A 25317-nucleotide genomic window follows, 5' to 3' on the forward strand; every position below is an offset into this window, starting at 1 on the left:
CTACCAATTGAGTATATCCACAACTGTCTTACTTTGTTATTATTTCATATGCAAAGTTACCATTACATCATGTTCTTTCTTTTTTTTCCCTACTCATCATGCAGCACTGATCCACTAGTTATCTTCCTCATGTTGATGATAGCTTAGGGTTTCATTGCTGTGAAGAGGCACTGTAACCAAGGCAACTATTATAAAGGACAACATTTAATTGGAGCTGGCTTACAGGTTCAGAGATTCAGTTTATTATCATCAGGGTGGGAAGCATGGCAACATCCTGTCAGACATGGTGCTGGAGGATGAGTTGAGAGTTCTACATCTTCATCCAAAGGCAGCCAGGAGGAGGATGGCTTCTTGCAGGCAGCCAGGAGAAACTCTCTTCTGGGTTTTGGGCCAAGCTTCAACAATAGGAGACCTCAAAGCCTGCCTACACAATGACACACTTCCTCCAACAAAGCAACACCTACTTTAACAAGGCCACACCTCCTAATAGTGCCACTTCCCATGGGCCAAGCACATTCAAACCACAACCATACTCCCCTTCTATTTTGATATATGTTTTCTCCTCTGCCTTAAGGTCTTTCCTTCTTCTCCCAAAGTCTCCTTTCTAGTTTCATGGCCTATATTCACAACTATACATATATATCAAGTAGAACAGAAAATTAAAATCTTGGATGTGAGCAACAGAGCAAATATGTTATTTTTCCTTTTGCCACTTAAGTTTTGAGCTCCATCACTTTTTTTTTTTTTTTTTTTTTTTTTTACAAATGTCTTGCTTTGACTTTTGTTTTCTGCTTTAAAAAAAAAATCTGTATAGGGCCCAGAGCCCTCAGGACACAGAAACCTGGGAGCACCCTGGGACAGGATCCTTCTGGTTTCCTTCTGCGCCTGGAGCTGACCCTGTGCATACTCAAATACTACTGTGAGAGAGCTGGTCTCCCAGGAGTGCTAACATACCTGTGAGTAAGACCACTACTTCTGCTCAAATTCCTTCCCCAAAAGGGATCCACCCAGAGCCATCAGGACACAGGATCCAAGGAACAGCCAGGGACAGGATCCTTCTGGTTTCTGTCTCAACCTTGGAGATGACCCTGGGCCACAGTTCTCCATATCCAAATTCCTCTAAGAGAGAACTGGTCTCCCAGGAGATCTGACACACAGGCTTGCAGAAGGGACAAGCCACAGTCAGAGACAGCAAGACCTGCTAACACCAGAGATAACCAGATGGTGAGAGGCAAGGGCAAAAACATAAGCAACAGAAACCAAGACTACTTGACATCATCAGAACCCAGTTTTCCCACCACAGAGAGCCCTGGATACCCCAACACACCAGAAAAGCAAGACTCTGATTTAAAATCACATCTCATGATGATGATAGAGGACTTTAAGAAGGGCATAAATAGCTCCCTTAAAGAAATACAGAAGAACACAGGTAAAAAGGTAGAAGCCCTTAAAGAGGTAACACAAAAATCCCTTAAAGAATTACAGGAAAACAACCAAACAGGTGAAGGAATTGAACAAAACCACCCAGGATCTAAAAATGGAAATAGAAACAATAAAGAAATCACAAAGGGGACAACCCTGGAGATAGAAAACCTAGGAAATTGATCAGGAGTCATAGATGCAAGCATCACCAACAGAATACAAGATAGAAGAATCTCAGGTGTAGAAGATACCATAGAAAACACTGACCAAACAGTCAAAGAAAATGCAAAATGCAAAAAGCTTCTAACCCAAAACATCCAGGAAATCTAGGACACAATGAGAAGACCAAAACTAAAAGGATAATAAGACAGAAAACTCCAACACCAGGAGGGAAACTACACCCTAAACAAAAGCAAGAAAGTAATCTTTCCACAAACTAAAAAGAAGATAGCCACACAAATACAATTCTACCTCTAACAACAAAAATAACAGGAAGCAACAATTACAATTCCTTAATATCTCTGGCTGCACCAACTGCCATGCCTTCATGCAACACCACTACTCCCCCAATCGTGATGGACTTCCATCACTCTAGAAGCAAGTAAATACATCCTTTAATAAGTGCAGCCAGTATTCCTCAGTAAAGTTTCTTTTATAAATGTGGGTGCCCTTGCATTTGGAGCATAGATGTTCAGAATTGAGAGTTCTTGGTAGATTTTTTCCTTTGATGAGTATGAACTGTCTTTCCTTATCATTTTGGATACCTTTTAGTTGAAAGTTGATTTTATTTGATATTAAAATGGCTACTTCAGCTTGTTTTTAAGATTTATTTGTTTGTTTTTATCAAAGAAATATAAAAGTAAATAATACTGCATACTTAAAAAAAAAAGATGGAGTCTGAACCCAAAAGATTTGGTCTCTCAGTGCAGGGTAATAAATGTGGATGTGTTTGCATTCTTCTACATGAAGACATACAGCCAGACTAGCACCATTTGTTGAAGATACTCTCCCTTCTCCATAGTATGGTTTTGGCTTCTTAGTCAAAAATCAAGTGTGCATGGGTGCGTGGGTTTATTTTTGGGTCTTCAGGTTCCATCGATCAACTTGTCTGTTTCTATATCAAAACCATGTGACTTTTGTTTGTGTTGCTCTCTAGTACACCTTGAAGTCAGGGACAGTGATAACTCCAGAAGTTTCTTTATTGTACAGGATTGTTTTAGCTATCCTGGATCTTTTGTTTTTTTCCATATGAAGCTGAGAATTGTTCTCTCAAGGTCTGTAAAGAATTGTGTTAGAATTTTAATGAGAATTTGCATTAAATCTATAGATGGCCATTTTCCCTATGTTAATCCTACCAACCCATGAGCATGGGAGATCTTTCCATCTTCTGGTATCTTTTTCAGTTTCTTTCTTCATAGACTTGAAGTTCTTGTCATATAGGTCTTTCACTTGCTTGGTTAGAGTTACACCAAGATATTTTATTTATTTTTGACTATTATGAAAAAAGAAAAATATTCTGAGTAATATTTTATTGTTTCATCTTAAACTGGTTATGTAGGATACTTATTAATTACCAAAGATTAAGATTCACCATAAATATATATTATTTGCTTAGAACAAAGATTTACTATAATTGTAACAACAATGGCTACAGAGTAAAGTGTAAACTGTACATATTTCCATTATGTTAGTTCTTGAACAATATATGAATCATGCAGAAAAGTAGCAATGTGAGAATCTCACTCTTCCATTTGAAAATTTTCTTTTATACTATATAGTTCTTTTAAAAATATTCCAGAAGAAACCTCTAGAATAAAGAAGAAGATATATATACATACATACATATCAGCGTAGACAGGACAAATTGTGGATCTAAGGTTTGGTTGCTGGGTTGGTGTCCCCATTGCTCTGTTGGAAGTCTTACCTAGTTACAGGAGGTGGCTGTTTCAAGTTCCATATCACCTATTTCTAGGAGTCTTACCTAGGGTCACCCCTATAGGCTCCTGTGAGTTTCCATTGTCCTAGCTTTCTAGCTTGTCCCAGAAATGCCTCCACCTCCACTGATTCTAGTTCTCTTTTCCTCTGTCCTCCCAACAGTTGATCCCTCTTGTTTTCCTTCACATCTCCTCTTTCACCCAGTCCCCTCCATCCACCTATCCCCAATGTTTATTTTATTTCCCTGTCTCAGTGAAATTCAAGCATCCTTCTTCAGGTCCTTCTTGTTTTGCTGCTTCTCCTCCTCCTCCTCCTCTTTTGTATGTGAAACTTTTTTCTTTTTTAATTAGATATTTTCTTCATTTACATTTCAAAAGCCCCCTATACCCTCTCCCCACCCTGCTCCCTAATCCACCCACTCCCACTTCCTGGCCATGGCATTCCCCTGTACTGGGGCATATGATCTTCCCAAGACCAAGGGGCCTCTCCTCCCATTGATGACTGACTAGGCCATCCTCTGCTACATATGCAGCCAGAGACACAACTCTGGGGGAGGGGGTACTGGTTAGTTCATCATGTTGTTCCTCCTATAGGGTTGCAGACCCCTTCCTCTCCTTGGGTACTTTCTCTAGCTCCTTCATTAGGGGCCCTGTGTTCCATCCAATAGATGACTGAGAGCATCCACTTCTGTATTTGCTAGGCATTGGCATGGCCTCACAAGAGAGAGCGATGTCAGTGTCCTGTCAGCAAAATCTTTCTGGCATATGCAATAGTGTCTGGGTTTGGTGGTTGTATATAGGATGGATCCCCAGGTGAGGCAGTCTCTGGATGATTTTTCCTTCTGTCTTAGCTCCAAACTTTGTTTCTGTAACTTGGATATCATTCTGAGTGAAGTAACCCAATTACAAAAGAACACACATGGTATGCACTCACTGATAAGCGGATAATAGCCCAGAAACTTAGAATATCCAAGATACAATTTGCAAAATACATGAAACTCAAGAAGAAGGAAGACCAAAGTGTGGATACTTTGTTACTTTTTAGAATGGAGAACAAAATACCCATGTAAGGAGTTACAAAGTTATTTAGCTTTAGTCTGTGGATTATAGCATGATTATCCTTTCTTTGTGGCTAATTTCCACTTATAATTGAGCACGTACTATGTTTATCTCTCTGGATCTGGGTTATCTCACTCAGGATGGAATCCATGGGAGGCCTCCTGTTCTCTGAGGAGAGAGGGGGGGCATTAAAGGGAGGGAAGGTGAGAGGGAGGGACTGGGAGGAGAGGAAGGAGGGCACCTGTGATCAGGATGTAAAGTGAATGAATTAATTTTTAAAAAAATCAGTGTATACTTGTAGTATATTTTCTTGGCTCATTTGTCTGTTAATAGACATCTAGGCTAATTCCATTGCCTAGCTATTATGAATAAGCAGCATTAAATGTGGGTGTTCAAGTATCTCTTTGAATCCCTTAGACATATATACCTAAGAATGCTATGACTGGGTCATATGGCCATTTAAGTTCTAGTGTTTTGAGAAATCTACATAGTTACTTATATAGTGGCTGCATCAGTTTACACATGGTTCCTTGGCTGCAGTTGTCACTTGTTTTCTTTTTTCAAATAATTATTTTTTATTGTTTGAAAATTCCATGCATTCATATAACATGTTTAGAATAAATTTGCCTGTCAATCTCTCTTCTCCAATCCTCTGTTGTGTGTTCTGTTTTGCTCTTTGTTGTTTTCAGAAAATAATGCATCTCAGTACAAATATATTGCCTATTTGAGAGGAAATATTTTGTGTTGGGTTTGTGTCTTTTGCTGTGTCAAAATGCATAACAAAATCAACTTAAGGAAAGAAGGGTTTATTTTGACTCACAGTCAGAGTCCATCAAGGTGCGGGGATGTGGAATCAGAAACTTGAGATAGCTGGATATCTTGCACCTGCAGTCAGGAGATAGAGATAAATATTGGTGCTCAGCTCCCTTTCTCTGTTTTATTCAGTCTGGAACATCAGCCCATGGAATGGAACCACTCCTATTTAGGGTGGGTCTTCTCAGTTCAATTAACCTAAAGTAGAAAACCCCTCACAAACATGTCCAGAGTTTCAGTTCCATGATTAGTCTAAATCTTCCTCAGACACCCTTTTCCCCCACAGTTTCTTAACTCACTTCAAATCATGGGATGCCTCTTTCTTCTTTTCCTCCTAGAAAAAACGCAAGTCTCACATGAAGGCAAACCCATTAGAATAAGTACTGAGTTCTCAATGGAAAGTTTTAAAGCCAGCAGACTGGGAATAATAGATTCCAAGTTCTAAAAGACTACAGATGGCAATACAGACCACTTTACCCAGCAAAACTATCTGCCATAGTTTAAGGAAAAAAATAGCAACTTACCATGTAAACCGATCTGAAAGAACTCACACCCAGCAATCCAGCACTACAGAGACTACTGGGAGCAATATTTGGACTAGAGAGAAAATAGGTAATCATACTCAAGAGACTCTGGAAAGAAAACAAATGAAGTTATAATTATCAAAACACAAAATAAAACTAAGAACAGAAATAGCAAAATTAAAGAGCAAAATGACAGCAATTGTCACACACCTTACAATAGCTTTAAATATTAATGGCCTTAATTTCCCCCAATAGAAATACAGAGGATGGTTGAATATATCAACAAAGAAAACTTATTGTTTTTTTTGTTTGTTTGTTTTCTTGGAAAAAAATACCCTCATCTTACCTTCAAGGATTGGTGCTACTTGAGAGTGAAGTATGAAAAAAATTAGTCTAAGCAAATAGGACCAAGAAACAAAAAGTTGTTGCTATCCTAATACATGACAATATAAATGTCAATCTAAAATTATTCAGAAGAGATATAGAATGACACTTCACTTTGATCAAAAGAACAATTAACAAAGAAGACATTACAATCCTAAACATGTATGTACCAACCTCTGATACATCCAGTTTCATAAAAAGCAAAGTATTAGATGTCAAGGTACAAATTTATTCCCATTTCAGTAATAGGAAGTGATTTCAATACCTCATAGTTCATCTAGAAAAAAAACAGAGAAAATTTGGAATTAAATGTCATCATAAATCAAATGGACATAACAGATATTTATAGAATATTCTACCAAACACTAAAGGCTAAAGGCTATCTATTCTACTCAGCAGTCCATGGAAGTTTCCCTAAAATAGATTGTATCCTGGGACACAAAGCAAAGCTCAACAAATAAAGAAAAATTGAAATAACTTTGTATATTCTTTCTGACCACAAATCAATAAAGTTTAAAAATAAACAATCTCTAGTAAGGATACAAAATTATGGATATTAAAAAATTGAATGAAAAAAATTGGTCAAAGAGGAAATCAAGAAAGAAAATGTAAAACTCCCAAATTAAATAAAAAGGAAAATGCAACATAGCAAAACCTCTGGGGTACAATAAAAGCAATCCTAAAAGGAACATTTATTGCTCTAAGTGCCTACTAAAAAAAGAAAGAGCATAAATAAATGAGTTAATGACATGACATAAGAATTTGGAAAAACAAGAACAAACTAAACCCAAGTCCAGTGGATGAGAAGAAATAGTAAAAATTCGAGCATAAATTAATAAAAGAGAAACAAAAAAGGTAATAGAAGAAATCAACAAATATAAGAGGTGGCTCTTTGAAAAAATAATCAAGACTGATTGTCACTACTCTAAAGGCTGTAGAACCCAGGAGAACAGAGCTGATAAAGGAGGCAGAATAAGTCTCATGCAATAGCCAGCTTTATTCAAAGCATCAGACAATTTATATTCTGAGGGTTAAGAGGAGTCACATGAGTAATGTGTACAATTACAAGGACAAACAACATATGGATACAAGCAGCATAAAGCAAAATGTTTTTCCATATAAATAAATAATAATACAAACAAATAAAAATAGCCATTCGGAATGAATAATCTGATGTAAACTCACTCTTTTGTGCTACACCTGAGAGGGGCACAAAAGCATAATCCAAGAACAATTCCTTGTTTCTGAAGAAACTCAGGTCACCAGACTTTTGTCTTCGTTTCTTAGAGTTTTCTCACGAACACTCAGAAATCTCCTCGCACGTGATTCCATGTTTGTTGTTTTTTAACTTAATTTTTTTATGTATTCACTTTACATCATGCCATGACCATGTTCAGACAACTGATACTCTGTTGGCACAATTAACGTTCAAATGAAAGAGAAGACTCACATAACAGAATTAGAGTTGAGTAGGGGTCTTTTACAACAGACACCAAAGAAATTCAGAATAGTATAAGGGAATAATTTTTAAAAACTCTAAACTCCATTAAGTTTGAAATGTAGACTTGTACGAATTCATCTGAACCACCAATTTTAATCCAAGCGGAAACCAACAACTTAAACAGACCCAGAGCAAATAAGGAACCTTCTGACCAATAAAAGTCCAGGTTCATATGGAGTCATAACAGAAAAATATACATTCAAAGAACTACAATTTTTCAAATTACTTAAACAGAAAGAAAAAGAACAGTTCTGTCACCTTCTAGGAAACCACTGTGACTCTGATACCAAAACCAAGCAGAACCCAGTGAGGCCAAAACCAAAACAGACCAAAAAAAAAAAAATTGCAGGCCAATATCACTTATAAACATAGATGCAAAAATCCTTGATAAAATACTTGAAAATAATTGAATATAGGCATATATAACAAAGATCATCCACCAGGATCAAGCTGGCTTTATTACTGGAGTTTCAGGGATAAATCAACATATGTACATTTAAATGTAATAAACCATATACATGTGCATAAACCAATGTGATTATCTCAATCAATATAGAAAAGGCCTTTGACAAAATTCAACATGCTTCTTATTTTTTCTTTTTTTCTTTTCCAAGACAGGGCTTCTCTGTGTAGCCCTGGCCTTCCTGGAACTCACTCTGTAAACCAGGCTGGCCTCAAACTCAGATCCGCTTGCCTTTGCCTCCCAAGTGCTGGGATTAAAGGCGTGCGCCACCACTGCCCGGCTCAACATGCTTCTTAATAATAGTCTTTGAGAAAGTAGTACTGAGGGGGTTATATCTCACATGATAGTGGCTATATGTAACACACCCACAGCATCCATTATTCTAAAAGGAGAAAAACTGAAAACAATGTCATTAAAATTAGGAATGAGACAGTCTACTATCCCTGATTCTTTGTAATATAATGCTTAAAGCACTAATGAGAACAATAAGCGAGAGCAGGAAATTAAACAGATATAAATAGCAAAATAAGTCAAATTATTCCTGTTTGCAGAAGATGATATACAAAAGAGATTTTAAAAATTCCCAAAGAAAACCTCTAGAAAGACTACTGGTTTCAGCAAAGTGTTGCAATATAAAATCATATTTAAAAATTGGTAACCTTTCTATATGTCAATAGCAAGTATGCCAAGAGATATCTCATGGAAATTAATAGTGTGAAAATGACCCACAACTGGTCATTAAAATGTCGAGCCTAAATGTCTGTGTGGTCCCAACTGCAACCAAAACATCTAGAATTCAACCTCTACACCTAAGGCTAAAGCAAACTTGAAAAAGTGTAGCAGAAAGATTGCAAGAGCCAGAAGATTTAAAAGCAATATCATCTTCTAGATAGGGAAGCTGCATTAATGAAATCTCAACAGTATGGTTGCCACAACATTTGGGCAGGTCTCTTTGACCACCATGGGAACAGAATAAAGAGCCCAGGGAGGCAAGAAGGCAGTTTGGTTCAGCATAACTAAATAGCCAATGTTGGCTCAAACTTTAGGAGTTTGACCCCGAGACATTTATTTTAGGCATATTTTAGCACAGCACAATTTGGTGAAAACTTTCCTGGTGATAATTAATTCAGTCCTGAGTGCATAATAAAGCATGCATAAATCTTGAGGAACAAAGTAAGCTAAATAAAGAACAGATGTGACTACATCAAAACTCTTTATAAAGTATGTATGACACCTTCCATAAAGATACGTTCTATAGATTGACTAAGGAAAAGTCACATAAGTTCACAAAAGGGTCCAGGGAAAGAATCTGGTTTGGCCTTAGCCATACAAATCACCAGGCTATTAGCAATGTCCACTCCCAGAATCCTGAGAAGATAGCAGGTTATGAATCCCTTCCCTTGAAAGAACAACCCTGTGTGTTTAACATTCCAAGAGCCATAGTAGTTATCTGTGAGCACAAGGACCAATCTAGAGGGGAAAAATTTCATAAGACCCACCCCTAGATAAAGATCTGCAGGCAGTCAATGAGTGTCAAGGGAGAGAATCAGTTTTACTCAAGCATGAGCCCCTCATAGGTTATCCAATCCCAAGTGGTAATTCCTAAGGCCAAGTACACTAGAGCAAGACTAAATGGAACCAGCAGGTATTTTTATATTTGTATATGCATATTACATATATCAACACTAATTAAAAAGGATATGACACTATTTTGAGTGGGAGTAAGGGCACAAGAGTTAGAGAACGAAGGGTAAAATGATGTAAGTATAGTGCCATATATGAAATTCTTAAACAAATTTAATAGATAATAAAACAAAGATACAAAACAAGAATAAATATGCAAGGATTAAAAAAGTAAGTCATATAACCAAAAATTCACCACAAGACCAAGAAACCTGCCTGAGATTGAGGTTGAGTGGAAATATATTAGATTTCTCTGTAGTCTATAAAATATTTTACAGAGCCCTTGAGGAATTTTAATAGGAAGTTGACTGTCAGAAAAGACCATTGTCTCTCATGCAGACATCCCCCCCACCCCCTAAGAATGGGTCCCTGCTACAACTGGCCCTTCAATAGGGATGGCTTCAGCACAACCTAGTAGTGCATTTACAAGCAAAATAGCTGTAGTGTTTTGACAATTATGCTCTCTGAGGTTATATTTCTACAGGAGCACATTCTCATGGCCACCACACACAATACACTCCCAGAAAAAGACTTCTGAAAGTGTGTGTATATGAAGAAAATTGGTATGGAGGAAACAGTAAACAATAAAACAGTAATTGTGGGGTGGAGAGTTGACTCAGTGGCTAAGAGCATTGATTGCTCTTCTAGAGCTCTGAGTTCAATTCCCAGCAACATCATGGAGATTCACAACCATCAGTAATCGGATTTGATACCCTCTTCTGTCATGCAGATAGAATATTCATATACATAAAATACATTAATAAATAAATCTTATAAAACAGTAATTACCTCTTGAGGAGTTGGATGTGTCATGTATAATGATCTTGTTTAGTCTATATATATTTGTAATGTATTATCGATGGAAGTGTCAGTAAAGGGACCATATGAAGGAAACAGAAGGCCATAAGGGCCAATAATACTTATATAACATGGCACTGATATGGATAAATATACTGGACATCCAGGGAAGTCTGAGTTGGGAACTATGATTAAGCAATGATGTATTCTGTTAGATAACCAACCCCTGGCAAAATGTCTCTTAGGTGAAAATTGTATATAAATATGTCCTTGGGGTCACAGTTGAATATCTTCATCTTCAACTTTGTCTTTGTCTTTGCCAGCTTTTACCTCATTTATATCTTTGCTTCCTGAGATTTCCCTCTATGTGTCAACCTATATGGCTATGTGTGGACTGTGTACTTGTAATGAATAATGTCACATCTGCTTCAGTACTTTTTAATTTCCCAGCCTCCTGTGACCCTCATTTTCTGATTCTAGGGCTTGGACTTCTAACCATAGTACTTGGTTTTATTATAATTATAAGAAAAGACACATTGAAGACAGCAAAGAAAGAGTTGCCCATGTCACTCCTCACTCAAATCCAAGTAACTTTGGGAGAGACACCTCTCATCCAGGGTTGGGGAAAGGAATTAAGTCTAGACTTTATACTTGAAATCCAGTAGTAGGTCCACCACAGGGAAGCTGGTTCTTGACAGCTCTACATCAAGCTGGTATCCACAAACAGAGCTGCAGACACTGCATAGCCTTGTAGCCATGGGAGTGGCTATACTACTCTTCTCTCACCCTTGTACAGCAGAATTGGGAACAAAACTCTACCTGCTGGAAAGAAAGGCAAAATGCTAACACAGTAGTTTGCCTTGGAGTTCCACTGGGAAGTCACTCAAATCTAGGTAGAAAATAAGCACCTCTATCCAGGCCAGAGCTCAAAGGAATGGAATTTAGACTTGCCCTAGCATCTGTTGGATAGAGTAATCTTTGGTGAAACAGTCTTACATTTTGGCCCATGTCACTTCTAGACTTGGAACATGCACCTCTCCCAAGAATTGCTCACATTTCTACAGTTGTGACCCTATTTGTTAGGTTGTTTAGCTTAATACTTGTGACTGATGGGTTCTAACTTCAAAAGCACTGATAGCTCTACACACTAAATTGTAGATGATGTCTTTAGGCCTTCCTTGGCATCAAGAAATGACTTGTGCTCTATAAGGTGGAGTCATACAGGTTGGTACATACAGGAGAACGCTGAAGAAGCAAAGACGCACATCAGGTAAATGGTTGGCAAGCCCCAAGACAAAAACATAGACAAAGCTACCATCTGCAGCTGTAGCATTTGCCTTTGTGCACCCATGAGGTTGTGTGAGCCTTTGCAGGTGTGGGAACGAGATATTCAGTTAGGTGTTACCCTTGATGGCAAGGGGTTTGGCTTCACTAACATTACATCAGGCTCAGGCAGTGTAGCATGGTGCAAGAGTATATTCACTGCAGTTATACAATGGGAACAAGGCAAGATTTTTACTTTGTAATTTAATGCAAGGCAGATAAAACAAACAAAAAAATTGAGCAGGCTCTAACAATCCCTAATCTCAGGCTCAGTGCCCATGGAGAGAGCCACTAGAATATCCCTTCCGGCAAGTAGAGATGCACAGTCCCAACCCATGTGTTGGAATTCTATTTCAGGCAGCATCAGTAGTGTTAGTTATGAGTCTTGTGTCATGAGTCCATGTCAGTAGTAGACTGCCTGCAGCAGTGTGACTTTTAGTTCAATCCACTAGTCATGGATGATTAGTATAAAAGTTTGACATAGAATTGTGGTATTGATGTCCACAAGCCTGGCTGAAGAACCTGAAGCCAATTTTTCTACAATCATTCTTCCCAGAGCCAAGGAGAATTAAAACAAGCTAGAAAATATGTCTATAGCTACACCATAGAATGTGACTTGTAGGAAGACACTAGCCTAGTCTTATGTACTCTCCCAGTTCATTCTGAATGCAATGCTAGCTGAGGTTTGGTAAAAACTAGACCTTTAGTGTTCAAACAGTAACAGCAGGTTTGCACATGATCCAGTGCTGAAATAGCAGGCGTGACTACACATATAAAAATTAAGCAGCTTCATTAAACTATGGGAAGGACAGGCACAAAGTGAATTGTGAAGACCGGAATAAATACCAAGACTGACAAGTCCCTTCCGGTCTACTCGAGTATCAGGGTGCCTTGCCAGAGGTGTCTCCGGACACCTGCAAGGACCCGCACAGGATTCCCCACGGGACCCTAAGACCTCTGGTGAGTGGAACATAGCTTCTGCTCCAATCCAATTGAGCAGGACCTGAGACTGCATTAACTAGGGAAGCAGGCAACCCGGACTCTGCTGGAGCACAAGTCCCTTCCTGTCCACTTGAGCACTCGGGTGCCTTGCCAGTGGAGTCTCCAGACACCCGCAAGGACCCACACAGGACTCCCCACTCGATCCTAAGACCTCTGGTGAGTGGAACACAGTGTCTGCTCCAATCCAATCGTGTGGAACCTGAGACTACATTAACTAGGGAAGCAGGCAACCCGGCCTCTGCTGGGGCACAAGTTCCTTCCGGTCCACTTGAGCACCAGGGTGCCTTGCTAGTGGAGTCTCCGGACACCCTCAAGGACCCACACAGGATTCCCCACCGGATCCTAAGACTTCTGGTGATTGGAACACAACTTCTGCCAGGAGGTAGGTTCAAACACCAGATATCTGGGCACCTTCCCTGCAAGAATGGAGTTTGCCTGCAGAGAATACTCTGACCACTGAAACTAAGGAGAGAGCCAGCTTCCCAGGTCTGCTGTTAGAGGCTAACAGAGTCTCCTGAGGAACAAGCTCTAATCAGAGACAACTATAACAGCTAGTTTCAGAGATTACCAGATGGTGAAAGGCAAACGTAAGAATCCTACTAACAGAAATCAAGACCACTCACCATCATCAGAACGCAGCACTCCCACCCCACCTACTCCTGGGCACCCCAACACAGCCGAAAATCTAGACCCAGATTTAAAAGCATATCTCATGATGATGGTAGAGGACATCAAGAAGGACTTTCATAACTCACTTAAAGAAATACAGGAGAACACTGCTAAAGAGTTACAGGTCCTTAAAGAAAAACAGGAAAACACAACCAAACTGGTAGAAGTCCTTAAAGAAAAACAGGAAAACACATCCAAACAGGTGATGGAAATGAACAAAATCATACAAGACCTAAAAAGGGAAGTAGACACAATAAAGAAAACCCAAAGTGAGGCAACGCTGGAGATAGAAACCCTAGGAAAGAAATCTGGAACCATAGATGCAAGCATCAGCAACAGAATACAAGAGATGGAAGAGAGAATCTCAGGTGCAGAAGATTCCATAGAGAACATCGGCACAACAATCAAAGAAAATACAAAATGCAAAAGGATCCTAACTCAAAACATCCAGGAAACACAGGACACAATGAGAAGACCAAACCTACGGATAATAGGAGTTGATGAGAATGAAGATTTTCAACTTAAAGCGCCAGCAAATATCTTCAACAAAATAATAGAAGAAAACTTCCCAATCCTAAAGAAAGAGATGCCCATGATCATACAAGAAGCCTACAGAACTCCAAATAGACTGGACCAGAAAAGAAATTCCTCCTGACACATAATAATCAGAACAACAAATGCACTAAATAAAGATAGAATATTAAAAGCAGTAAGGGAGAAAGGTCAAGTAACATATAAAGGCAGGCCTATCAGAATTACACCAGACTTTTCACCAGAGACTATGAAAGCCAGAAGAGCCTGGACAGATGTTATACAGACACTAAGAGAACACAAATGCCAGCCCAGGTTACTATACCCGGCTAAACTCTCAATTACCATAGATGGAGAAACCAAAGTATTCCACGACAAAACCAAATTCACACATTATCTTTCCACGAATCCAGCCCTTCAACGGATAATAACAGAAAAAAAACAATACAAGGACGGAAATCACGCCCTAGAAAAAGTAAGAAAGTAATCCCTCAACGAACCTAAAAGAAGACTGCCACAAGAACAGAATGCCAACTCTAACAACAAAAATAAAAGGAAGCAACAATTACTTTTCCTTAATATCTCTTAATATCAATGGACTCAATTCCCCAATAAAAAGACATAGACTAACTGACTGGCTACACAAACAGGACCCAACATTCTGCTGCTTACAGGAAACCCATCTCAGGGAAAAAGACAGACACTACCTCAGAGTGAAAGGCTGGAAAACAATTTTCCAATCAAATGGTCTGAAGAAACAAGGTGGAATAGCCATTCTGATATCGAATAAAATCGACTTCCAACCCAAAGTTATCAAAAAAGACAAGGAGGGACACTTCATACTCATCAAAGGTAAAATCCTCCAAGAGGAACTCTCAATTCTTAATATCTATGCCCGAAATGCAAGGGTAGCCACATTCATTAAAGACATGTTAGTAAAGCTCAAGCACACATTGCACCTCACACAAAAATAGTGGGAGACTTCAACATACCACTTTCATCAATGGACAGATCCTGGAAACAGAAACTAAACAGGGACACAGGGAAACTAAGAGAAGTTATGAAACAAATGGACTTAACAGATATCTACAGAACATTTTATCCTAAAACAAAAGGATATACTTTCTTCTCAGCACATCTCAGGACCTTCTCCAAAATTGACCATATAATTGTTCACAAAACAGGCCTCAACAGATACAAAAATATTGAAATTGTCCCATGCATCCTATCAGACCACCATGGACTAAGGCTGATCTTCAATAACAACATAAATAATAGAAAGCCAACATTCACGTGGAAACTAAATAACACTCTTATCAATGATACCTTGTACAAGGAAGGAATAAAGAAAGAAATTAAAGACTTTTTACAGTTTAATGAAAATGAAGCCACAACTTACCCAAACCTATGGGACACAATGAAAGCATTTCTAAGAGGGAAACTCATAGCTCTGAGTGCCTCCAAAAAGAAACTAGAGAGAGCACACACTAGCAGCTTGACAACACATCTAAAAGCTGTAGAAAAAAAGGAAGAAAATTCACCCAAGAGGAGTAGATGGCAGGAAATAATCAAACTCAGGGGTGAAATCAACCAAGTGGAAACAAGAAGAACTATTCAAAGAATTAACCAAAGGAGGAGTTCGTTCTTTGAGAAAATCAACAAGACAGATAAACCCTTAGCTAGACTCACTAGAGGGCACAGGGACAACATCCTAATTAACAAAATCAGAAATGAAAAGGGAGACATAACAACAGATCCTGAAGAAATCCAAAACACCATCAGATCCTTCTACAAAAGGCTATACTCAACAAAACTTGAAAACCTGGACGAAATGGACAAATTTCTGGACAGATACCAGGTACGAAAATTATACAGGATCAAGTTAAGGAGCTAAAACAGTCCCATATCCCCTAAAGAAATAGAAGCAGTCATTAATAGTCTCCCAGCCAAAAAAAGCCCAGGACCCGATGGGTTTAGTGCAGAGTTCTACCAACCTTGAAAGAAGATCTAATTCCAGTTCTGCACAAATTATTCCACAAAATAGAAGTAGAAGGACCTCTACCCAACTCATTCTATGAAGCCACAATTACTCTGATACCTAAACCACAAAAAGACCCAACAAAGATAGAAAACTTCAGACCAATATCCCTTATGAATATTGATGCAAAAATCCTCAATAAAGTTCTTGCTAACCGAATCCAAGAACACATCAAAACAATCATCCATCCTGACCAAGTACGTTTCATCCCAGGGATGCAGGGATGGTTCAATATACGGAAATCTATCAACGTAATCCAGTATATAAACAAACTCAAAGACAAAAACCACATGGTCATCTCGTTAGATGCGGAAAAAGCATTTGACAAGATCCAACACCCATTCATGATAAAAGTCTTGGAAACATCAGGAATTCAAGGCCCATACCTAAACATGATAAAAGCAATCTACAGCAAACCAGTAGCCAACATCAAAGTAAATGGTGAGAAGCTTGAAGCAATCCCTCTAAAATCAGGGACTAGACAAGGCTGTCCACTTTCTCCATACCTATTCAACATTGTACTGGAAGTCCTAGCCAGAGCAGTTCGACAACAAAAGGAGATCAAAGGGATACAAATTGGAAAAGATGAAGTCAAAATATCACTTTTTGCAGATGATATGATAGTATATATAAGTGACCCTAAAAATTCCACCAGAGAACTCCTAAGCCTGATAAACAGCTTCGGTGAAGTAGCTGGATATAAAATTAACTCAAACAAATCAATGGCCTTTCTCTACACAAAGAATAAACAGGCTGAGAAAGAAATTAGGGAAACAACACCCTTCTCAATAGTCACAAATAATATAAAATATCTTGGCATGACTCTAACTAAGGAAGTGAAAGATATGTATGATAAGAACTTCAAGTCTCTGAAGAAAGAAATTAAAGAAGATCTCAGAAGATGGAAAGATCTCCCATGCTCATGGATTGGCAGGATCAACATTGTAAAAATGGCTATCTTGCCAAAAGCAATCTACACATTCAATGCAACCCCCATCAAAATTCCAACTCACTTCTTCAACGAATTAGAAAGAGCAATCTGCAACTTCATCTGGAATAACAAAAACCTAGGATAGCAAAAACTCTTCTCAAGGATAAAAGAACCTCTGGTGGAATCACCATGCCTGACCTAAAGCTTTACTACAGAGCAATTGTGATAAAAACTGCATGGTACTGGTATAGTGACAGACAAGTAGACCAATGGAATAGAATTGAAGACCCAGAAATGAACCCACACACCTATGGTCACTTGATCTTCGACAAGGGAGCTAAAACCATCCAGTGGAAGAAAGACAGCATTTTCAACAAATGGTGCTGGCACAACTGGTTCTTATCATGTAGAAGAATGCGAATCAATCCAATCCTATCCTATCTCCTTGTACTAAGGTCAAATCTAAGTGGATCAAGGAACTTCACATAAAACCAGAGACACTGAAACTTATAGAGGAGAAAGTGGGGAAAAGCCTTGAAGATATGGGCACAGGGAAAAGATTCCTGAATAGAACAGCAATGGCTTGTGCTGTAAGATCAAGAATTGACAAATGGGACCTCATGAAACTGCAAAGCTCTGCAAGGCAAAAGACACCTTCAATAAGACAAAAAGACCACCAACAGATTGGGAAAGGATCTTTACCTATCTTAAATCAGATAGCGGACTAATATCCAATATATATAAAGAACTCAAGAAGGTGGACTCCAGAAAATCAAATAACCCCATTAAAAAATGGGGCTCAGAACTGAACAAAGAATTCTCACCTGAGGAATACCAAATGGCAGGGAAGCACCTGAAAAAATGTTCAACATCCTTAATCATCAGGGAAATGCAAATGAAAACAACCCTGAGATTCCATCTCACACCAGTCAGAATGGCTAAGATCAAAAATTCATGTGACAGCAGATGCTGACCAGGATATGGAGAAAGAGGAACACTCCTCCATTGTTGGTGGGATTTTAAGCTTGTACAACCACTCTGGAAATCAGTCTGGTGGTTCCTTAGAAAATTGGACATAGTACTACCGGAGGATCCAGCAATACCTCTCCTGGGCATATATCCAGAAGATGTCCCAACCAGTAAGAAGGACACATGCTCCACTATATTCATAGCAGCCTTATTTATAATAGCCAGAATCTGAAAAGAACCCAGATGCCCCTCAACAGAGGAATGGATACAGAAAATGTGGTACATTTACACAATGGAGTACTACTCAGCTATTAAAAAGAATGAATTTATGAAATTCTTGGGCAAATGGATGGACCTGGAGGGCATCATCCTGAGTGAGGTAACACAATCACAAAGGAACTCACACAATATGTACTCACTGATAAGTGGATATTAGCCCAAAACTTAGGATACCCAAGATACAAGATACAATTTGCTAAACGCATGAAACTCAAGAAGAATGAAGACCAAAGTGTGGACACTATGCCCCTCCTTAGAATTGGGAACAAAATACCCATGGAAGGAGTTACAGAGACAAAGTTTGGAGCTGTGACGAAAGGATGGACCATCTAGAGACTGCCATATCCAGAGATCCATCCCATGATCAGCATCCAAATGCTGACACCATTGCATTCACTAGCAAGATTTTGCTGAAAAGACCCAGATATAGCTGTCTCTTGTGATACTATGCCGAGGCTTGGCAAACACAGAAGTGGATGCTCACAGTCAGCTAGTGAATGGATCACAGGGCCCCCAATGGAGGTGCTGGAGAAAGTACAGAAGGAGCTGAAGGGATCTGCAACCCTATCGGTGGAACAACATTATGAACTAACCAGTACCCTGTAGCTCTTGACTCTAGCTGCATATGTATCAAAAGATTGCCTAGTTGGCCATCACTGGAAAGAGAGGCCCATTGGACATGCAAACTTTATATGCCCCCGTACAGGGGAACGCCAGGGCCAAAAAAATGGGAATGGGTGGGTAGGGAAATAGGGAGGAAGGTATGCGGGACTTTTGGGATAGCATTGGAAATGTAATTGAGGAAAAGATGTAATAAAAAAAGAAAAAAAAAGAAAAAATTAAAAAATATATAAATACCAAGACTTTCAATGTGTGTACCATTGCATGCCAATGGGTGCCAAGAGGTCACCAGAAATCATGGCTTTGCTTAATGATCAGAGTAAAGAGCTAACCTGAACAAAATTTTTAATGAAATTTTATAGCAATAGTTTTAGGGAAACTTGACATGCTTTAAGAAAGCAGTGAAGAGTGAATGATTCACTACTCCATAATTTCCACAGAATAAATGCAAATAAAACCTGCGTGGAAATAATGTATCTGAAAAATACCCTGAATGAAATTAAGGAAGGCATCAGTGGCAGGAAAAACCTGATGAAGAAATTATTAAAGCTCAAACACAAGCTAGTTGAAAATAAACAATTGAGAAGCAAAATATAATAAGCAGATTATTTCTGAGGTGAGGATAACAAGTTACAGAGTATTCATGAAGAAATCAATTATCCTTTCTAGGAGTGCTCAAATTATGGAGTGTGTGTGCTGTGTGACATCATTCTCAAGTAGACATGAACAAAATATCTACTCACCCAGATAAGAAATCAATGGCAAACCAAAGTAAGAATAGCGCAGAAGTCCATCTTGATGAATGAGTAAGTTTTATAGGGGTTGTTCAAAGAGGCAGAAATGGTGCAAAGCCAGCAAGGGTGACAGCTCACAAACTTTGGAACCCTGGAGCACCTGAAGGTGGCTAAACAGGTTTAATAGTGCCCCCTTCAGGAAGTTGGTCTTCACTTCTACGTAGTTAAGTTTGTCTCTGCTTGCTGCTAGGCTGATCTAAGTCTCTTCTAGACACCTCAGCTTGGAGAGTGAGGGACTGTCCTGGCTTTTTTTATGTCAACTTGACATAAGCTAGAGTTATTTCAAAGGAGAAATACCTCCATGAGATCCATTTGTAGGACATTTTTTCAATTAGTGATCAATGCGGGAGGGCCCAACCCACTGTGGGTGGTGCTATTCCTAGGCTTGTGGTCTTGGGTTCTATAAGAAAGTAGGCTGATATCTTCTGTAGCCATACAGGAACCCCAGTGAAGCAACAGAGACACCAACCAATCTACAAACTTTCAACCCAAAATTGATCCTGTCTACAAGAAATGCAGAGACAGGGGATGGAGCAGAGGCTGAGGGAACGACCTACTTGAGACCCATCCCATGGGTAAGCACCAATCCCTGACACTGTTAATGATAATCTGCTATGCTTTCAGACATGGCTGTTCTCTGAGAGGCTCCACCCAGCAGCTCACTCAGACAGATGCAGACATTCACAGTGGATGGAGCCTAGAAACTCTTATGGAAGAATAGGAGGCAGGCACCAAAGGGGATAGGAACTCCAAAGGAAGACCAATGGAGTCAACTAACCTGGACCCTTGTGGCTCTCAGAGTCTGAACCACCAACCAAAGAGCATACACGGGCTGGACCAAGGCCTCCCCGCTCATATGTAGATGTGTAGCTTGGCCTTCATGTGGGTCCTGAACAACTGAAATGGGTGCTATCCCAAAAGCTGTTGCCTGTATGTGAGATATATTCTAGCTGGGTTGCCTCAGTGGGAGAGGAAACACCTGGCCTTGCAGAGACTTGAAGTGCTAGGATTAGGGGAATAACCGGGGGTGGGGGGAGGGTCCCCCACTTACTCAGAGGAGAAGGGGAGAGGGGAGAGGGGAGGGGGAAGTATTGTGGGAGGGGTGACCTAGAGGGGTGTAGTGAGTGGGATGTAAAGTGAATAAGTAAAATAAAATAAAATAAAAATAAAAAAGAAAGCAGGCTGAGCAAGCCATGAGGGGCAAGCCAATAAGAAGCACTCCTCCATGACTTCTGTATCAGGCCCTGCACCCAGATTCCGGCCCTATTTGAGTTCCTTCGATGATAAACAGTGATATGAAAGTGTCAGCCAAATCAACTCCTTTCTCAAGGTCATGTTGTTTCATCACAGCAATAGCAACCCTGCCAGGACAAAGTGAATCTCGTCAATTGCGGAGGACCTTCCTGAAGCGATTGTTTACTTGCCGAGCATAACCAGCTTCCCTGCAGTACAGGATGTTTCAGCTTCAGCTCCCTTTGGAACATTGTGTGACTTAATAAGCTTCTCCCAAGATAGAAGGCTTTATCTGAGATGAAACTCTGCTGTATCAGTGTGCTTTGGTGTGAGTGGTGGTTAACTGTTTTATTTTTCGGGATAATTATACTCCATTGAAGGAATGGTGTGCATAAATATTAGACATTTGTAACATAGATTTTTGAATATATATGATAAGTTATTGTGTGGCAAGAATAACTTTAATGACTGCATATAATAAGGGGAGGCATCATTATCACTAAAGACTTTTTGAAAAGACTGCATGGAAATATTTCCATACAGGCATCCTAAAATATATACCTATATTTATATATTAAAAATGTAAGTGGAGTAATTCTATAATGAGGTGACAATGTCCATACTAGACAGCATAGGGAAACATAAAAAGGCCAATGACAAGAAATGTTACTTCTTTTGAAACTGTTGACTAGTGTGGTCCCAAAGAGATACCCAAACATTACAGATGATTTGTGCCTGACTATTCGCCCTCTCTATCCCCATTGCCACAATCCTCTCTTTTTATTTTCCTGGTCTCTGCAGTTATTTCAGGCTATATGCTGCCATTTGAAGACTTGGTGCTAGGAACCTCAGATGAGAAAGACCATGTGGTGTTTCTCATTGTGGGTCTGGTTTACTTTTGTGTGACATGATTTTTTTCCTGAGAAGATTCAATACACATCTATTGATTTGATAGGGAGCCTGTGACAACCCACAGTGTGGATATCACCAAAGTCCAACTCGGTGAACCAATAAGTTTTATTGGGGTTACTTATAGGAATATAGTTGTCTGGCTACTTACAGGAGCAGAAATGACTCAAAGACAACTGCATCACTAAAGCTCACCTCAGTGTGGGGGACAAATGGGAATCTGGAGCACACTGCACAATCTGTAAGCAGCTCAACAGGTTGGAGGTTTTCCTTTCCAAGTGACTCCGCTGCTCTAAAACTCCAGGCAGCTGGGCTGGTTTCAGCTTCTTCCGGGCAGCAGGTCTAGTCTTAGGTTAATTAATTTGTAGCTTGATTTGTCTGAGAGGGACTCTCAGCAGTCTTTATTGTTTACCCCAGGACAAAAAGAACCCACTGAATCTGGTCAGTTTCACGAACTTCCTGAAGCTGTTCTGAATTGTTTTCCTCCTGATTAAGAAACTTCCCTGAAGGATGGAATCTTTCAATCTCTGAGGAAACAGCTACATTAACAGTTCACTCAATTTGCAGTCCTGCAAATGCCTGCAAAGTTCATGATTACATTTTTTTCTTTACAGCTGAATAGTATTCCATGGTCTACACTAGCACAGTTTTATTATATATTTGTCAGTTCAAAGACATTTAGGTTGTTTGAATTTCCCAGCTTTTGTGAATATAAAATATTGATGAACATGGTCTAGCAAGTATCCATGGAGTAGAAAGTCAAGTCCCTTAAGCATATGCTAAGGATATATATATTTGGGTCATATGATAAATTTTAATGTATTTCTTAGTGTTGTAGAACATGATTCTCTTAGCTAAATGGCCATGATATTCATCGGATAATCTACTCTATATTATTAATTATTATTAATACTCTATATTAAAATAATGTAGAGTAATATACATTACTAACAGTAATATATAATATGATATTAACATTATAAATATTAAAAAATTTAAAGGAGTGAATGCAGAGATATCTCAGCAATGAAGAGAACTTGATGTTCTTCCAGAGGACCTGAATTTGGACTACAGCACTCAGGTCAGGTAGCTCAGAACTGGAATTCTAACTCAAAGAGAGCTGATGCCCTTTTCTAGTCTCCTTAGCAATCACATACATGAACACGCATGCAAACATACACACGCATACACACACAAAGTAAGATAAATCTTAACAAATATTTTATGAACATATAATGCAAGCCTTAGTGTAAGCATATCATAAATGTCTATTCCAGAAAATAAACTAGGAGGAACATTTAAGGTCTAGGTTACTTTTTACTAGATGCAGAGGAAGAGTTTTCTTATATTTCGATGTTAAAAAAAAGTATTCTAGAAGGAAAATTGTAAGATCTTGCTACTAGTACACATGGTGCCAAAAATGTATCCTGTTACTAGAATTATGGAGCCTGACATGCTACTCGAGCTCAGGTTACTGAAACTTTGAACTCTATGTGTGTAAACAGGAGAGAACTGTTGCTAAAGTCCTCTAAGAGGCTTTTTGCCTTTTCTTCACTATGGTACTTAAAGCTGTCATCAGACATCCAATGTAAGAGCATGTTTTCCTTTCAGTCCAATCCCTTTCCTTTAGCAAAGGTTGTTAGTATTTTAATCTCAACCCCCACCAAGGTTATTGGCAGGGAGAGACAGCAGGGAAAACACTATTGGCTTTTAAAAATAACCAACATCTGTAGGAAATAACCAATCTGTAGGAAATCTCTCCCCCTGGCCTACAAAGCTTTACAGTCTTTCCCTTTAGTCCACCCCGCCCCCCATCCTATGACTTTCTGCTTGTTCACTGGCTATACTCCCAGTTCTCAGACAGCAGTTTTCTTCATTTGTATCTAAGGATTACACATATCATTATCTATTACTTCTGCCAGAAAGGTCCCCACACATAACTCCTTGAAAACCATACAGCTTATTCATATCTCTTATTTGTCTTCTAAAAAGTTATTCCTATATCCAATTAGCACCTCCAATTTTTCTTCTCTGTTTTCCTATCTTTGGTTTTTATAACATAGCAATCATCTACTAACATAATGTCAAATATTGTAGGTGTTTTATTTAAATGTTATTATTGCTCAACCCCCAAAATCCATATAAGGCTTTTTAACAATATATACAGCACACTGAACATGCAATAATGTATGTAGAATGAAATTATTACCTAGTCTGCACCTGCTTTACATGGCTAGCTTTCTCCAGCTCCATAGATCCTCCTGTTTACAACAGAAAGTCTGGATATACCAATTGAGGATATGCTTAATTAATGAAGGAGTTTCAAAGCTGAGCTTAGAAGCTGTCTAGCTTTGGAGAAAAGAGCCAGCTTTTTGAAACTTCCAGGTGTCTAGGGATGCTTGATGAGTAATTTGGAATACTGTGAGAAGGAATGGAGACATGGTTTTGCTTGTTCATGGTCTTTATCTTCTCTAGACGAGTGAAGTAGATAACCAACGAAGAGATAAAGAGAGGCAAGGGCATCGTGGGACATCAAGCTCAAGGAATTAGATTCATGTAAGTGATGCAATGTAATGGTGCATTTTCTAGAAATATCTATTTCATTCGAAGAAACTGAACTTTTGGTAGACCTTGCAAGCAAGTTAATGATATACCATGAGGTCACTTAAGATTATATAGTTAACTGCAATTCTACTGTGTACTCAGCCTGTTCAAGTTTAACTTGCCTGTAAGGAAACAATGTAGTCAATCTTACTATGCAGGGGATTTTTAAAAAATGACCTAAGCCAATGCACAGGTTTACTCTTAAATTATGTACTATTTCATGCTTCTTACCTATAATAGTATATGTGTGGATATGTGTGTGTTGTGGGACTCATTGGCTGAAAGTAGCAAACAGATTGAATATAATCTTTTAAGAAAAAACAAGTATTACACAAATATTAGAAGCAACTCGTGGCTATAGGTTGAGCTCATACTGAGTGCTGTCCTGGGTCAGTTGAGACCACTAAAGTAAATACTTCCCCTGTTTAAAAAAAAATCTGTTCAAGATTTCCAGTTGTTTGTTCTATTTCTTGTCCGAGGCCAGGCCATAAACAACCTGTAACATCAAAGATAAGGCTTATACACTTGGGTTTTTCATGGCTTTTGCTTCAGGAACTTCTGAGTAGGATGCAGGAATGTGAATTTATTTTGCAATTCCCAAATCCACTATGAGTGCCTGTTTATTAGGAATGCTGGGTAGACCTGAATAAAGGAATTCTTCATTTCTTCTCCATACCGTATTTCCTATAGTGTTCAATACATCCAAAGCAAAGCCCTTTGTTAGAAACAGGCAACAGGGGACAATCAGATACATATAACAGACAAGCAACATAGAGAGGCCATGGGCCACAGGCAAAAGACTTAGGGAGAGACGTAGAAAATTTAAATTGGTG

General features: G+C 38.9%; 1 long non-coding RNA gene across 3 annotated transcripts in view; it reads right to left on the reverse strand.

Moving 5' to 3' along the window:
- Positions 1-3798: 3798 nt before the first annotated feature.
- LOC115030072 (uncharacterized) overlaps positions 3799-25317 on the reverse strand; it is a 112003-nt gene continuing 90484 nt past the window's right edge. For 2 of the 3 annotated variants that reach the window (XR_003835671.2, XR_015047203.1), the window contains 4 exons: positions 7322-7545; positions 6311-6413; positions 5753-5860; positions 3799-5300 (listed from right to left, as the gene is read on the reverse strand). This is a non-coding gene — a long non-coding RNA (uncharacterized LOC115030072). The remainder of the gene's footprint in view (positions 5301-5752; positions 5861-6310; positions 6414-7321; positions 7546-25317) is intronic. The other variant, XR_015047204.1, reaches the window with a different exon arrangement.

Source organism: Mus caroli, unplaced genomic scaffold (genome assembly GCF_978045245.1).
Source record: "Mus caroli unplaced genomic scaffold, Mus_caroli_1 scaffold_5, whole genome shotgun sequence".
In the NCBI taxonomy this organism is placed as follows: domain Eukaryota; kingdom Metazoa; phylum Chordata; class Mammalia; order Rodentia; family Muridae; genus Mus; species Mus caroli.